Raw genomic sequence first — 16,542 nt, 5'->3', positions numbered from 1 at the left:
GGGCCGTAGTTTGAAGACCCCTGGCTTAGAGGCTCTTCCTAGATGTGTCCTCAGGAATGACCCCTGTGGTGCTTCTAGCAAGGGGCCCTATGTGGGGTTGAGGATTGAACTAGGATTAGCAATATTCCAGACAAGCACCTACACCCCGTCCTCAGAAATAATATATTTTAAATAAGTTTATTAGTCAAATTAATTCTTAATTTACTTAATAGACTTTTGATTTTAATTAATTGTGGCTACATAGCAAGCTGAAAATTGGTCATTCTTAATACTGTTCCCCCAATAATTACTTTTCAAATAAGTGTAGAACCTTATTAGAACCATAAAATAAATATCAGTATACATGGTTATGCAGTATATGTCCTTTTATGCATATGTAGTACATTCAAGTATGCTAATACACCATCATTCCATCTCTTATGAGGCATAGTTACCCTTTTATCCCTGCCACTGACCTTAAACCTGGACATATTTTTCTCTATTGCTTTAGTTTTATACTTTTGAGAATTTATATAAATAAAATCACATATCATGTAGCCATTGTTTTTTTTTTTGTATTTGGGACATACTGGCTGTGCTCAGGGATTATTCCCAGCAGGTACCATGTGGATTGCTGGTGATAAAAACTGGGTCAAGACTGTATAAGGCTAGCACCTTACCTGCTGTATTATCCTTGTGTCCTGAGATGGCTAGTTTTTACTCAGCAGAATGCTCCTTAAAAGTCTTAACAAACCATTGTATGTATTAATAGTTCATTCCTTTATATTTTTCATTCCTTTAAATATTTATATTTATATATTCAGAAATACTTTAACTTTCAGAATGGTAGTACATATTGGATTTATTATGCTTTATTTTACCATCCTTACAGAAGCTTCAGTTATTTAGAGTTTTCAATATTACAAATAAACCTATTATGATAATTCTTATATGGGGTTAGGCATTACATTTATCTGAAAGTAACTGTCCAGGACTGGGATAACTTTAATTTTGCATTTTTATTTAAATCCATTTTCTATTTTAAATGTTTTGTATAAAGTCTAAGCCCAGGTTACTTTTAGACATGTGAATATCTGATTGCTTCACTATTATTTGTTTATAACACCAACTTCCCTTCATTGAATTGCGTTTGTACCATTGTCAAAAATCAGTCATCTGTACAGGTGCAGGTCTGTTCAAGGTTCTCTAATTGTGTTCCATTAATCTTAAGGACAGCAGTTATACAGGGAGTCCTAATATTTTGTAGACTGATTCTTTCCATTATATATTTTTTCCAAAACTATTTTAGCTGTTTAATTTCTTTTTCTTTCAATATACACTTTTGAGGGAAGAAATTTGGGCACAGTGGTAATGTTCAGGGCCTACTCCTGGCTCTATGTTCAGGGTTAGTTACTCTTGGTGGTGTTTGAAGAACCATATTTGGATTGAACTCTGGTCCTTAATATACATACACTTCAAGATGCTGGAAAATTAGTAAGGGGTCGTGGTATTTGACTTGCATGTGGCTTATCTGATTTTTTTTTCTGGCACTGCATGGTGTCCAGAACACTGTCAAGGTGGGCCAGGAGATCCTCAGTATTATAAGGCCTTTACTTTGAACTGGCCAACTGGTCAGCCAAGTGGACAGCTGAGAGGAGCCCAGAACACAGTTTTGGATGAGCTCCTCTCCCCAACCAAATAATAATCTTGTCCATGCCTATAAAATTTTATATTTAGAGGCCAAAAAATAGTACAGGGGTTAAAATGTTTGCTTTATATATGGCCATTTATGGGCCCTAAATACTGCTAGGAGATAGGGCTTACCAGAAAGCCAGGAATACACCCTGAGTATACTTGGGTATTGCCCCAAAACAAACAAACAAAAAAATTTTAAATAATGTATTTTAAATGCATATCAAAAAAAACTAAAAGATTTCATCTGAGTTACCCACATTATTAAGCAGTCATTATTTTTGGCAGACTTTTCATTTGAGTTTTATGCCTTTAAACAAGGATATAATTTAGTCCTTCCTTCTACTTGTTTCTTCTGAATTTCATGCAGAAAATAGTAGATTACGTGCCAACATGCCTGTAATAAACTGAAACCCATAAATCAAATATATTTTTTTAATCACAAGGTATGGAGCAGGGGTGTGCTCAGCAGAGAGATCAACTTCCTGTGACATTTGTTATAATGTATCTCAGGGGCAATTAGGAAGAAAAAAATATTTCTAGAAAATTAACCCCCCTACAGTAACACCCTTACATTTATATAATATATTCAGTGTATTCAGTTACTTATGTATGCAGTGGTGTCAAGTCTCTTTAGGGAAAGCAAGCATGTTTTTATTTAAATTAGCTTTCTTTTACTGGGAGGTCTCTATGAATGTAGCAAAATAAAGTAGAACTTGGCTTAAAAAAAACTGCTGATTACAGTTTATAAAAAAATATAACATTCCCAGGCCAGGGAAATTGTTCAAAGGATTGGAGCATATGGAAGATTTTGTTTGATCATTAGCTCAATTATGATCCTCCAAGCACTGCTGGAATTGATGAGTCCTCTGAGCACTAATCAGGAAGCAGCAACCTAAGTTACTGATAATAAGTTTTAATGTTAGCCAATATAAGATAAAACAGTTATTTTGCATTTTTTTGGTGGTGACACATATGACATATGTTATATGAGTCATATTTGGGTGTGCATAGGGGCTACTCCTGGATGAGGGGATTATTCTTGAAGGTGATTGGTGCCCATATAGTGGTAGGTTTTGAATCCAGCTCTCATGCATGCAAAGCATGTGCTCTAGTCTGTTTAACTACCTCTCCCACCTAGGAACAGTAATTATGACTTGTACAGTATATTCAAGTACAATAAAAAATAATTTACATTAATTTTTATTAGACATTCATGTTATCACATGAATTACTAATAATGATTGAGCTGTGACTAAAATGATCTTGTTAGCAACATTTTACTAATACTAGTGAATCACTAGGAAGGCAGGAAATGAAGACTTATTTTTTCTATTTAAACTATATTATGTTGAGTGAAATGAGTCAGAGGGAGAGAGATAGACACAGAAATAGTCTCACTAATCTGTAGGATTTAAAAAAAATAAAAGACAGTATGGTAATAATACCCAGAGACAATAGAGATAAGGGCTGGAAGGACAAGCCCATGCTATGAAGCTTATCACAAGGAATGGTGAGTGCAATTAGAGAAATAACTGTCCCAACAACTATCATGACAATGGTAGTGAGTGAAAGAAATAGAATCCTGTCTCGAATACAGGCAGGGGTTGGGTGAGGAGAGAGATGGGGGGCATTGGTGGTAGTAAGATTGCATTGGTGAAGTGGGTGTACTTGGTAAAACCCAATTACAAACATGTTTGGAACCATGGTGCCTAAATAAAGATATTAAAAATAAACTGTACATTAAAAATGAATCATGTTTAACATTTAAAATATTTGCTGAAATTTTAGTTGATTAAAAATCCTATAAATATTTTCCAAATTTAGCACCCAGTTTTACTGTCAAGATCCCATGATCCCTGGTCATCAATTATATCATGTAGACTCATTATCTACTGTCTAGACTGATGAGCTCATTTGATCAAAGTTCAGGTCTCATGACAATAAGGTCAAGGATTCAGTTCTCTATGAGTTAATTTACCTTGACCTTTTTTTTTACATTATCAATTCTGAACAGCTTATTACAAATCTGTGGCTCACCAAGTATGATTCAGCATTAGGACAAAGAAAAACAACAATCTTTCTGATTGTGTGTCATTTTATACAAGTTACAAGAAAATTTGCTTATTTGGATACTACTTTGGCTATTACAGCACACATGACATTTATTGTCAATTAGCTATTTTTTTCTAGGATTGTTATAGACCAAGATATTTAAGTTGATATATTCAATTTTGAGTTAATGATTTAAATACATTTTTTGAAAAGTCATTTACTAATTGAATATCATTATCCATTGAGATCTTTAGGACCTTACTAAATATTGAATACCATGAATATTTATTTGGGATAAAGTACTTATTTTTTTTTTACTAGATTTGACTCAAACCCTATATCCCAGACACCCAGTGGATAAGGAGCGTCATACTTCTTTTTATCATATTAAAAATATCCTAGAGATGGGGCAGAGAGATAAGCACAACAATAAGGCATTTGCGAGATAAGCACAACAGTAAGGCATTTGCCTTGCATGCAGCTGACCTGGGACAGACCTGGGTTCGATTCCTGGCATTTTATATGGTTCCTGAGCTTTCCAGGAGTGATTTCTGAGAGCAGAACCAGGAGTAACACCTGAGCCCTGCCATGTGTGGCCCCAAAAACCAAAAAAAAAAATCCTAGAGATGGTTTATACATTTTATAGTTTTTAAAATTTCTTTATCTATTTATGCCACTCCTATTTGATATGCCTATAAGATTTACAAAGATTTCCTTAATAATATCAGCTATAGTAGCAGTTTTGGTTATAAGCTGGACTTACAGTTGCTCTATTTTTCACCTTAAATCAAAATTTTCCATTTGATATTTTTTATTTTATTCAAAAAATAATTACTTTAAACACCAGGGTTACAGTTTGTTAATAATAGTTTTTTTAATTCACAATTGCCAAGTTGTTCATGATGAGTTTCAGTAATATAATGTATACCACTCTTCGCCAGTGCACATTTCCTACCACCAATGTTTCCAGTTGCTTGCTCCCCCCGACCTTCCTGCCTGCCACTACTCTCTCTTTTTCTCTCTCTTTCTCTCTCTCTTTTTCTTTTTCCCCCTTTAGACACTGTGGTTTGAAATATTGTTACTGAAGGGGTATCATTCCGATCACTTTACTTCCTTTCAGCACCCAGTTCTTGTCCAGAGTGATCATTTCCAATTATCATTGACATAGTGGTCCCTTCTCTGCCCTACCTGCACTCTCCAACTATTTGTGGCAATTTTCTACCATGGACTGGTCCTCCTGACCCTCATTTTTTTAGAAACTATTACCATACTATCTTTTTTTTTATATCCCATAAATGAGTGCAATCATTTTGTGTATAAAAATGAATACTTTTGAAACCTCGTCTAGCCTGACTTGGGTAGACCAAACACATAATTATTTTATAACAAAAATTCCCTTCTTTGTTTTTAAATTTTTAATCTCAGTTCTTTTCCATGAAGTGCTTGATGACTGGATTGCTAGTTTAGAGCTTGAAATCAGCTGTGATAAGAATTTTAACACTATCAATTAGGATTTTTTTTGGCTACATGTAGAGCTGATTAAGACTTTTTCCTGGCTCTGTGCTGAAGGATCACCTCAGGTGGGTCATGAAAGACCACATATGAAGTGTCATGGATCAATCCTAGGCCTGGCACATGCAAGGCAAGAACTTTAACTGCTGTACTATCTGTCTGACCTGTTACTTTTATTTTAGTCATTTACCCACATCCAGGGCATTTTTTATACTTCTCTCCCTAATTATATATGAAAATAGAGTTGAGAAATTATATAAGCTGGTAGTTGCTATATTTTTACAAACTTGATTACATTTTATGCCAAAATCTCTTTCTGAGGTGCCTATATTCTCAAAAAGTTTTTAGGTTCTTAACAAAAAAATTCATGAAAATTTCCCCAACTTCAACAAAAGGCCCTAGGTCTTCCTTGCTTCAACCCTGGAGTACTAACTTAATTAGACTATAAATCTAATACATCTAGAAATAGGGACATTAAACTATATACAAGCATCAATTTTCTGGCCTCCTAAGAAAATATGTGAACAGATAAACAGAAAAACACTTCGAGACTTCATGTAGGAAAATCAGGAGTAACTAACATAATTTGCAAGAAATCAATTACTAATCTGCTAATTGTCTTTTCTCTGACATTCTCCATTTTCATATTTCTGTGCCAAGCAATTAAATAGGATAAAAAAATCCTATTTGTGGCATTAATATCATTATGTTTATTTTTTATATAAGTAAACTATATAATTAAGTTCTTGTAACAAACAATTCAATCAGTTTCATACCTATGTCATGACTTCAGGTATTAATGAAGGGCTAAGGATTGTACTTAAGCTAATTAAAACTTAAAAAATTCAATATTCTCATTTTCATGACCTTTGTTAAATATCTTAATCACATTATATCACTCTTTATAATTATTATTTAACATGAATTAGACTTCAAATTAGTATAGTTACAAGTTTATTATGAAGATAATCCAGTATAGCTTTATAATGGGGTTACTACATTTAAGGTTAATGAGAACCACTGTGACCCTGTAATTTCCTTATCCTGTTAAAATAATTATATTAATTTCCACTATTTTCATTACATGCACTGCATCCTGTAAAACTGTCTCATCCTTTTCCCAAATGGCAGGTAGTTAAAATTTGTTCTCTGCTGGTATTATTAACTTATATAACTCAGGGCTTTTTCATGCTCCAAACATATAATTTCCTTGATTCTCCACATCTTCCAGCAGTAAAAATCAATGCTATCAACAATGTCTTGGGTCAGATTTATTTAGTTGTCTCTATCAGCCCTGTGTTATGCAAGAGGAATAAGTGAGATATTAAACTGTAGTTGTACTCAGGGGTCCCATCCTTAGAGGAATTGTGTGTCCCTAATAAAAACTGCTACAGTATCAAGGTGTAAAAACCTGGTAGAGGAATGTGAAGAGAAGATCACAGCCAGAAAAGAGGCACTGATCTAGCTAGGAAGCCAAATAGGAATGTTTCCCAAAGTTTGCAAAATTGCCTCAGCTACCTTTAACTTGAACTCAAAAGCTGTTTCTATATCTTGTGAAGAAGATATGCATTGTATGAAAGATGTACAATAAGCCTTAAATTATCCCTTCTGATCCCTGAGCTCTTCTGTACTGGTGCCTTCTTCACTGAAGATCTGCTCATTAAGGACAGATTCGCTCTGTCATTTTTACCTTCAATAATTGAATGGAGGAAAATGTTTGGTATAGTACCAACAAAAACATATACTATAATAATTTGAAATTACCTCTTTATATTTTGAAAGTTTCCTGATATTTCAAAATTAGCTCGCGCACATTTCCTTTTTTTCCTAAGATGAATAATCAACTTTACCCTGAAATTAATTTTGGTCACAATCTATATTTAAAAGAAAAATGTTTTGAGACCAGAGTATAAAATAGATGTATGTAGGGTGTTTGATTTGCACATTGCTGACCCAGTTTTGATCCTCAGTATCCTATCTGCTCCCCTGTGCACTGCTAGGACTGATTCTTGAGTGTAGATTCAAGAATAAGTTTTGAACACTATGGGATATGCTTTCTAAATGAAACCAACCATCTCCAAAATAAAAAAAAAGTCTCTCAAAATAACTTGTCAGAAATATGTGACTGTGTAAGTATCATATAATAAGATCTCTCTGTATCGAAACCAAAGAAACTCTTAGAATATTTTGGAGATAATATTAGATGAGAATATCAATGATCATTTACTGAGTTTGAATAGAACTACTTTGTTCAGAGATATGCATCTGTTTTACTATAATTTCTCTTTTCCCACATCCTTACAATGGTTTATTTCTAAAAGATAATCTTAAACAGTACAAACTTTCTTTGTACTCTTTTCCTTAGTGAATTTTGAAGAACAAATTGTTTATATAGGTCAAGTGTATTTTCTTATCATGCACTATTTCAAGCACTAATTATCCCTTGGTTATTTACTTAGCCTTTCAAGACTGATTTCTTTTCAGTACAAGAACAAGTGTTTATTCAAATCATTTTAGAAATAATCTAAAATTATTCAATAGATCTTGAGTAAGTTTAACATGTGGAACAGCTCTCGAAGTCTTAGTAATTAATGACCTATTCTCTTTGCATATACTACAGAGTCAAAGAAGTGACTTTAGAAGTCTTGCTTTTATAAATCTTACTTCTATTATATCTGGACTAACTGCTACTTCAGAAAAAAACTTTCTACCTAGAAACTTCTTTATCGACTGTCTTAAATTTTTATAGCAAGAATTATAGATGGATGTAGATGCTGACATTAGAGGATAACCTGGAAGAAACTAGCTACAAGGTGTCCTATCAAGTAGACAAGTTTTCAGGAAAATTATAAGTTAACTTATGCTCAGCAGCTTATTAATCAGTCTTCTAATGATTTATTTAATTGTTTTTTAGTCCTCTAAGATTTTAAAAGGAGATTACATTTAAGTAGCAGTTAACAAAAGTCCCAATTGATGTCTAAAGAGAGCTAGTGGTGATGGTGATGAAACACTAGTTGTGCTTCAGACTGACCACAGAAAAAGTTTTTCAGAAGTCTTTAATAGGATGGATATTTTATATAGTATCTAAAAGTGAATAAAGGGGAAAAGGAAAGAGAATAAGAGAGAGAGATGGAGAGAGAAGAAAAACATCTGCCATAGAGGCAGGCAGGGAAGAGGCCAGTGGCGAGGGCAGGAGGGAAACTGGGGACATTGGTGGCAGCAGGAAATGTGCACTAATAAAGGGTATTGTACATTGTATAACTGAAACTCAATTACGTACAATTTTTACCTTTGAATAAAACCACAACTGTATTATAAACAACTTATTAACCATCGTGTTTAGATAAAGTATTAAAAAGGCAAGAGGGGCGATATGGGATGCATGCTGGGAAGAGGGGTGGAGGAAAGACAACATTGGTGGGGGGAATGCCCCTATTCAATGTACCTAAAATACTACTGTGAAAGATTTGTAATCCACTTTGGTCAAAATAAAAATTATTAATAAAAATAAAGAGAATGGAAAGTCTATATCCTTATAATAATGACTCTGATAATGGGAGAATGATATAGGTCCTCCAGGAGATCTAGAAATGCAGACTTAGGGCTGAAGAGATAGTACACATTTTAAGGTGTTTACCTTACATGTAGCTGACTTGAATTTGATCTCTGGATTCCCATATTGTCCCCAAGAACTGCCAGGAGTAATTCATAAGTGTAGACCCAGGTGGAGGAAGTCTAGGTAGCCTTGAGCAAAGCCAGGTGTCACCAAAACCAAAAACTAAATAAATTAAAATTGATCCCTCACACTCTTTAATTTTAAAATTCTATTACAAATGAATTAAATATATTTAGGGATTGTTTTCTTTAAAAGTGTTTACAAGGCTCAAAGCCTAGGCTTTTCAACTATAAAAAGGCTTATAAAATTTTATTTTATTCTGACAACAGCAAGCTAAAGCAAGTTAGAAATCTGAAAACTGTTCTCCAGTTAGGGATCAGACCTTGTACATGCCGGTTTTCAAACCTCAAGTTGCTATGTGAACTTTAGCAGATCTGTAAACGTTGCCAAATGGAGAAAGTGCTATGACCCAATTTCTCTATACACATGTACCATTTACTTTACAACCTTGAAGCCTGATAAATAGGGAGTCCTTCATCCTGTTTTCTGGGATAGCAGTGTTTGCCATGTGAGTAGAATACATGCAGGTAGAATTTCATACTGTGCTAAATCACAGCATTTTGAAAAACTCAGGGCCTTGCAAAAGGCCATATCTCAAAAAAGTTACTGCTTCAAATAAATGTGCCATTTTATAAAATTACACCTATATCAGAAAAAAATGTTCTTTCATGTGAGTGACATTTATATGACTGCCATTTATAGGGAATAGGACATTTTCACATAGCAAGGCTGAAGAATAGTTTTGAAAGCTTAGATCAGTCTCTGAATGATAAATGGGGTAGAAATCTAAGATATTCCTATGGCAAGAGTCTCTCCAGAGCTGGGTAGTTCCCTTATAAAAACAAAATATGCATTATTAGGAAGAAAACAATTACTTGGCTATAACTTTAGCATTAATAAGATTTTCAATAAATTTCAAATCTGCATCTTAGTGATATAATTTTGCTGTGCCAGTAGATGATTTGATGCAATATATTTTTAAACTTTAATTTTACAAGATGTAAACCAAGGCTAATGTATTGAGTTTATAGTTAGAATTGGGAATGTCATTTCTAACCATTCTCTACTCTAACATTAGACCATGTCCAATCTTATTTCAATGACCCTACTCATCTCTTCAGAAATGTTCCAATATTTCAATGGGAAATGGGTGGAGAAGGGTAGAAACTATTTTCTAGCTGTCTAGCTGTCTTTATCAAATAATGAATCAGAATATTATTTTATTCACAATAAATTATATTCAAAATAAATTTTTTATACTCTTATAAAATTGTCTTTAGGCCACACCCAACAGGATTTACTTTTAGCTATATGTTCAGGGATTATTATTCCTGGTAGAGCTGGGGGGAACCTATGGGATGCCAAAACCAAACCTAGGTCAGCCTCATGCAATGCAAACATCCTACCTGCTGTTCTGTCACTCATGATTCTCAAAATAATATTTCTCTAAATATCAATTGCTAAAAATGCATAAAGAAATTTAAGTCAAGATCAAGATACAAGTGATTATAGATATCAATCATAGAATTAAATTCTTGATTAAGAAGTGGCTCAGATCTGAGTCCATGACGTATTTCCCAAACTTTTACTTTCTAACATTCTTTAGGATTATCAATACAAGGTGACACTGATTCTTAATTAAGACACTGGGCAGAAGATCCAACCCCTAATCTTTGGGGTATTCTATGTACCTGAAATGTTGATTAGCATTGAAACTCCAGAAGTTAGAAGCCAGCAGAAGTTTAATTTACAGCATCATTTACTAGCATGACATTTTCCATTGAGGGATGTGGAGTTTTGGTGGAAAGTTTGTAAGAGTACTCTCCCCACCCAGTTCAACAGACCTTGGGAAGTTGGGTCCTATATACAGAAGCTCAAAGGGACTGAAACAGATTAAGGAAGGAATCTTGTGGAGAAAGAAACTAGTCAAAACCCAGAAATGACATGCCACCTACCTGAAGGAGAAATGCTTCCAAGACTCCTGGAAACTGGGACAAAAGTAGGGTTTGCCTGGCTGGGCAGGTTGTGGTTTTTAGATGCTCCAGCACCCTGCTGAGGTATGTGGCTCCAGCGGTTATAAGTAACCAGAGAAAGGAGGGAGGACCTATTGGGTTTTTAAGAGCAGTTGAGAGAGGTGGTGGTGAAAAAGTGTTTCCAGGAAGAGACCTGGACAGCTGAAAGACCAGAATTTCCTGTGTTGCTGTTGCAGCAAATGTTGATTTTAGCCCTAGGGAGTTTTAATAATCTATTCTGAATTGCTTGGGGTCTGATCTTTCCAGGATGATTGAGACTTGGAAAAGCTGAAGAGGAACCCCGGCTTTTCTAAAGGATCCTTGTGCCTTTAAGTGACTGAGAAAAAAAGTCAGCTGGTATATAATTTCTAGGCATGTATTCTTTAGTGATATGGTCTCAATTCAGGATAAAACTTAAATTTTCCCTGCTGTTTGGAAGCCACGGGCTCCTAGCTTAGATAATCTTGAACTTGGAGGCTATAACCTAGGTAAATTAAGTCTTTCAAAAGAAAAAACCCAAATGAAATATAGGAATGGTGATGTATGCCCATTGTATGCCTCTGGATAATATTGCAAAATAGGATGTATCTACACACTATTGGATTAGCATCACATCTAGAGGGAGCTCAGAGCCACAGTTCTGGCAGTTTAGGATTGAACTAGTTATGAATATTGTCCATCTCTTTTTTGGTCAGGCAGCTTGTTTTCAGTTCCATGACTTGCCAAGGTCCCAGAATTCAGTCATGCCAAAGCCTTGATTTCAACAGTTTGGGGCTGAGTCTCTGATAGCCTGGATGGCAGTGCTTCCCAGAGTACCTTGAGAAGTCAACTCAGACTTTCTATCTTATCAAAAGTCCCCACTGAGACACTCTGACACCTTGCCTTTGTCTGGATGGTAGTTTATAGTACAATTTGCTTATTACTGTGAATGTATATTTTTTCTCTGGGATTGCAAGCCCTGAGAAGAAAATATTGTTTTAAGCTGGCACTCTACCACACCTAGCACAGTGCTTTGTAACAGTGCTCTGTAGAGTATAGGCACTCACTATTTTTGCTGGTAATATATTTATCACTGATGCTTATATTTTGTAGAAAAAAAGCATCTTCCAGTATTCTTTTAGAAAAATAATATTTGATTATTATTTTAGATTTTGGGATCCCACTAAGTTAGTCTCTGGTTTGAGGTGGACAGGTGTATTGAACTTGGACTTCATGCATGCAAAGCATGCAACAACCCACTGAGTTTTCTCTCTGGTTGACATTCAATAAATTTATAAGAATTAGGTTTTCCATTGTTGGTGAGAGAAGCTAGAAAGAAGGCATTTTGGCATGTCCTCAAGAGATATTATAATTGATATTATGTTTGATGATTTTCATCTAATTTAAGTCTTGTGAGCAAAGAAATTTGATTCTTAGAACTTTAAGTTCATACTGCACCTTAAATCCTGCTTTATTTGGCAACAAACACTACCCAGAAATTTCACTTTTTGGCATCTACCCCAAGGGCACCAAAACACAATTGGAAAATACTTTCAGCACCCCTGTGATCATTGTATCATGATTTATAATAGCAAGTCCTGGAAATAATGGGAGTGTCCAAGAACAGATGGCTGGATAAAGAAACTATAGTGTACATACAAAAATTGGAATAATACTAGTTATTGGGAAAGAAGAAATTAAGCAATTAGTTGTTCTATGAATGGAACTAGAGGGTTCATTGAGTGCCTTCATCCTGAGTGAAGTCAGAGAAAAAGAGGCATAAATAGAATGATTTCTCTACTACGCATGTTCTAAAGATATATAGTAAGAAATATAGAAACAAATAACCTAAGGCAACGAAATCTGAGAATTGATCTACAGAACTGAGCTTACCAAAGTGAGACATAAGGATGGTGGGAGAGGACCTTAAGAGAATGTTGGATAGAAACAAATACTCTGGTGAAGGGAGTGGTTCTGGAATGTTGTATGCATGAAACCCTTTCATTAATAGTATTGCAATTCATTGAGCTTCAAATAAAAATAGAAAGCAGTTATTGTGAAAAAGAAAAAAAGAAAAAACAGTTGCTGAGGCACCAGGTATTTTAGCCATTTTTTCCCATAGACACATAATGTGTGAGCTAATTTGTACATAAATAAGCTTCATAAACAAAGTTATATGATCCCAAAATTTACTGTAGGATCAATCTTTCCAATAAATGTCAGATAGACTTGTCCTGGACAAATATGTATCTTAAAGAAATGAATTTATAATGGCAAGAAGGTCAGATACTTTCGAAGATATATTTTAATGAATTTTGCTCCTCAGTTGTCAGAGCTAACATTGGGGTAAGAGAGAGAAAAAGAGAGAGGAAGAGAGAGAGAATTGGAGTATTCTCACCTTTCAAATGTCCCCTTTTGAAATGGAAGAATGAGAATCTTCTCCAATTTTGGCTCCTGACATTCTCCACACTGGCCCTGTAGGATCCATCTCCCTTTTCTTTTTTTGCCAATTAAATCTTCATTTTCCTGTCATAATCTCAGCCCACATGGTTCAGGTGGAAGTCGTGGCACTGTTGGGTATCAGGAATGGACATACAAATTAGCCCTTGCCAATAAAAGCACAGAAGTCTTGTCCAAAGTGACCACCTCTGTCTCAGCATATGTCCTGAGCTGTACAAATAGGAATCATTCCTGGATCAAGCTGCAAAGAGACACTATTTTACCAAGTGGTACCAGCTTAGGTTACCAAGCTGTCAGAAAGTAAACCTCAGTTACTTTAAAGAGAGAGAAAATCCAAGAAAGAAATGAACTCAAGAGAAAGGAGAAGGAGGCAGTGTAGACAGACTCTAATATCCAATTTTTTTTTTCTGTTTTTTTTAGACTGTGTTTTTTGAGGGACACCTGGTGGTGCTTGGGGCTTACTCTTGGCCCTATCTCAGCATCACTCCTGGAAATACTCAGGAGTCACTCCTGCTGGTGTACCTTACCTGTTGTACTATTTCTCCAGCTTCAAAAAATAATATATATATACTAGTTATATATAATCAGTAATATATATTTTTAATTTTATACACTATATGAATGATTATATATTTATTAAATAATTATATATAAAGCTAATTATGTATATAAAAATAAGCATGTGGGCACATTTTTAAAAAAGATGGCTACCGACTACTAGAGTGGTACATTTCCTCCTAGTCTGCTCACCTTCTCTTTGTGTTTTTTTTTTTTAGAGTTTCAGAGATATCCCTACTTAGTGCTGGGATTGATATCTAGTAGTGCTGAGGGGATAATTGATCCATCTTATCTGCAAACTTAAGTTGAAGGTTCCAGAATTAAGTTCAACCTGTCTTTACCCCAGGCTTTTGGAGCAAGGACAAGACTAAATCTTGATTAAAAGAAATTTCCAGGGCCAAAGCTATAGCACAGCAGTAGAGCACGTGTCTGACCCAGGATGGACCCGGGTTCAATCCCTGGCATCCCATATGATCCTCTGAGCCTGCCAGGAGCAAATTTTGAGCACAGAGCCAGGAGTAACCCCTGAGCACCGCAGGGTGTGGCCCCCAAACAAACAATAATAATAATAATAATAAGAAATTTCTGATTGTACATTGTGAATTTAGACCTATTTTGGGGTAGATTAGAAAGATGCAATTTTTAAAAATTGAAGCTCCATACCTATAGAAGAATATATACTTATGGGCATTTTAGTTTCATGAGCCCACTTGTGTCTTTTTACTTAATAAAAAAGGGCTGGGTAGGTTGAAAAGGCAGAAGAATATTTGCTGTTCTAAATAAACTTTTTTGGAGTTTTCTTACAGTCAATTTGGGACTTGGATAAACAATCAATTTTTGTGGCTAAACTTTTTCAACAACTTCCCAGAAGATTTGTGAATTTAATTTCTGTCTCCCAAAACTTCTATTTTTACTTTTTTCCTACTTTACTGGGAAGTGGGTTAACAGATCCACCCCCTCTCCTTGAACTGTAAAGCTACAAAGAGTGTAGGGGAAAATATAACACAACAGGTCACTGACTTGACTTTAACTTGTTTCCCAGATTTCAGTTAACAAAGATCAGGAAATAAAAGCCAATGTTTTGCCACCTACTTATATCTATAAACAAAACAACTAAAAAATTAAACATTTATGGGAAAATAGGTCATACATGGACAATATTTAGAGATCAGAGTGATGATGCTACGAATGACAATAATGAAGTTAAGCAGCTAAAAATAAATAATACCCTAAAGAGTTTGACTGTAGCTAGAAGCTTATGACATATAAACGTAGAACAGTGGAGTGTGTGAGGTGAGTGAATAACAATAGGTAAAATGTCATTGGTTAGAGGTGGGACTTGTAGAAATTGGAAATAAGCCAGGAATCCTCTGTCCTTCTCTGGGTTTGCTAAAGTCTGAGATAAATTTGTAAATTCCCAGTAACACTGGCAGGGCTCTGTGGTGGTGGTGTGATGGTCAGGAGGAGAAATTTAAATGTGGACAGCTGCTTTGCCTGCCCAGTTCAGAGGCTGTAACTTGCCTTTGTTAGAAAGAATAAGACGTCGAAAATAGTTTAAACAGACGGGGAAGGCCTTACAATGATTGAGTGAAGTTTTGGATAAGTGCAGCTGGTATTATGAGAGAGATTCTTTAGGTAATTTAAAAAACCAAAGCTGAACTGCCACAAATCTTTCCCAACCCCATGGTGGAAAAACTGTCTTGTCAAGTTGCTGCAGGAGCAAACGATTCAGTAGTGGAGTGGAAACTGGTGTTAGCATGGAAAGAATATTGGTGAAGGCAATTACAATTCTGCCAATCTACATCTACTGCTAGTAAAGGAAAACTAGATGGATTTCTACTAGATGGGTGCCAAGAGGATATGAGGAAAAATGAGAGTGAATGTAGTTTCATTTAGTGTCCTGTTTAACTTCAAATAGAATTGATAGTGAGAGGAAAGTGAAGAAATTAATAAGAAAACAAGTACAAAAATAATAAAAATAATAGGATACTTTTCCCTGCATATTTTCAATGTTTGTAAAGATCAGTTTCTTACTCAATTTTATTTTTTTAAAAACTAATTATTGAACTGTGGTAGAAAAATACAAAATATGGAAGACTTAATTTGTCTTCACTAGTTATTTGTCAAACAAAACCAAGCCTACTTTTTATTTAAGAATATAAATTAAGGGATTGTTTATAACATATTAGTCAGAACAGGCTTATTTAAAGCTACAAACACGCACCTCTACTTTCCTTCATTTGCTCCCCTTTTTCTGTTTTATTTCTTTAGTAATTATTTATTTTCTAATATACTCTAATTTGTTTATTATGATTAGTGTTTGTGTTTTTTGGAATGCAGTCACAAAGAAAAGAATTTTGGGTTGTAATTTTTGCTCTGCTGCATATTTAGCACCTAGAATGGTGACTAGCACATAACAGGTGTCAATAAATATTGTTAGATGAGTGAGGGAGTATATAGTTTAAAGAAAAACAATAAACTGATAGAAGTGTAGAAAGTAGATATAAGGAAATTTAAGATCTTTGAAACCATTCATGTCAAAAATATATCAGTGACATTAAATATGTGCTTTCTATCTAAAGTGGCTGTACTGGTTACCCCTTTAGTTGATCCTCAAAC

The sequence above is a fragment of the Suncus etruscus genome, chromosome 1 (genome assembly GCF_024139225.1).
Source record: "Suncus etruscus isolate mSunEtr1 chromosome 1, mSunEtr1.pri.cur, whole genome shotgun sequence".
NCBI lineage: Eukaryota > Metazoa > Chordata > Mammalia > Eulipotyphla > Soricidae > Suncus > Suncus etruscus.
The sequence above is the reverse complement of the archived record's forward strand: the minus strand, read 5'-3'. Positions refer to the sequence as shown.